The sequence below is a fragment of the Elephas maximus genome, chromosome 2 (genome assembly GCF_024166365.1).
Source record: "Elephas maximus indicus isolate mEleMax1 chromosome 2, mEleMax1 primary haplotype, whole genome shotgun sequence".
Taxonomy (NCBI): domain Eukaryota; kingdom Metazoa; phylum Chordata; class Mammalia; order Proboscidea; family Elephantidae; genus Elephas; species Elephas maximus.
Window position 1 is genome coordinate 44,259,812 of NC_064820.1, and position 1,527 is coordinate 44,261,338.

At 43.9% G+C, this 1,527-nt stretch overlaps 1 non-coding gene across 1 annotated transcript; it reads left to right on the forward strand.

The window, feature by feature from the left end:
- The first annotated feature begins 676 nt into the window (after window positions 1-676).
- On the forward strand, window positions 677-747 carry TRNAA-UGC (transfer RNA alanine (anticodon UGC)). Its single transcript has one exon. It is a non-coding gene; the product is annotated as a tRNA-Ala (tRNA).
- The last annotated feature ends 780 nt before the right edge of the window (window positions 748-1,527 follow it).

The window sequence follows — 1,527 nt, forward strand, 5'->3', positions numbered from 1 at the left end:
TTTCTTTTCAGTTTCTTTTGAAAACAGGGGCTTTAACATTTAACACAGCCTTCTCAAGACCTTCTCTGCCTCCGTCTTTTTCTCTGTTACGCATACGCATGCTCTCTCATGGCCTTGACTGTCTTCCAACTCCGTGGAAAATTCCTGTGCATTCTTACTTAGAGCAGCATACCCGTTACCCACTGTTGTTGAGTCACCTGCTCACGAAGGCCCCACGTGTTGTCACAGAGCAGAACTGTAATCCTTACAGAAGGAGATGGTCAGACCTTTCTTCTGTGGCATTGTCGGGTGGGTTCAAACCACCAACCGCCAGCCTTTCAACCTAACAGCTGAACGTAAACCACTTTTGCCACCCGGGGACCCTCTAGAGCCGCACAGAGGCCCTTAGAGGAGGGTGGGTGGAGCAGTGGAAACAACACACTATAGCCAGCTAATCTCAACCAGGGAATGTTAGAGCTGGAGGGTTCAGAGATTATCTACTTCTTCCTTTTCATTTGACAAAGAAAGTGACACCCAGAGAGGATAAATAACTCCCTAAATTCCATTGTGAGCCAGTAGTAGAAACAGGATCATCAGAAAACAGGTACGGTTAGGTGCATGGGGTTATATGCAGCAGGGTAGATAATAGGTATCATTACTTGGAATTATTTAGAGGTGATTATGACATTAACATGAGGCATTGGTGGTTCAGTGGTAGAACTCTCAACTTGCATGCAGGAGACCTGGGTTCGATTCCCGGCCAATGCACTTCATGCACAGCTTGCATATTGCTTTGATGCTGAACAAGGTCCAGCACAGCTTCCAGACTAAGACAGACTAGGAAGAAAGGCCTGGTGATCTACTTCAGAAGATCAAAACCTGACACATGGCGGGTAGCCATGAGTTGGAACAAACTCAACAGCAACTGGAAATGGCACAATAATTTTCAACCCGCCCATAAGAATATGAGATTGTGCATCACTTCTACCTTTATTCCCTGAGAAGATGTTTCTTCCAGAAACTATCTATGCATTTATAAACATCTTTTCAAAATATTCAAATGGGGAGGCTGTACGTTCATACCAATAGGAGCTTCATTATTTGTATCCGCAATGTACAAATGAGGACGCGGAGGCGCACGGAGAGTGAGAGGCTGACTGGGCAGCTCACCACAGGGAGCTCCTGGACGTCTGCCTGGGCTTCTGCCGGCTCCACTCTGCTAATTCTATTCAGTGTTATTATTGCGGTCTTACTGTTAAGAACACGTTCTTTGGGTTTTCTGCTTATCTCTAAGCTGAGAAAAAAGTTTTTCTTTTATTTTTTCTCTTTCTTTTTTTCAACCTTCAGCTTCTATGACATTAATTTAAAAAAAAAAAAAAAAAGTAAATGTAAGTGGAACAGGTCTAAAAGCAGCCTGTTTGCAACCTGATCGGGGACCTGGACCGAGACCAGCTGAGCCTTGGTGTAGGGTTCTATAAACACATTTCAACAATTTTTCCAAGTGGCAATTGGTTTATTTCCATTGAAACACTTGAAGGCATTGAATTA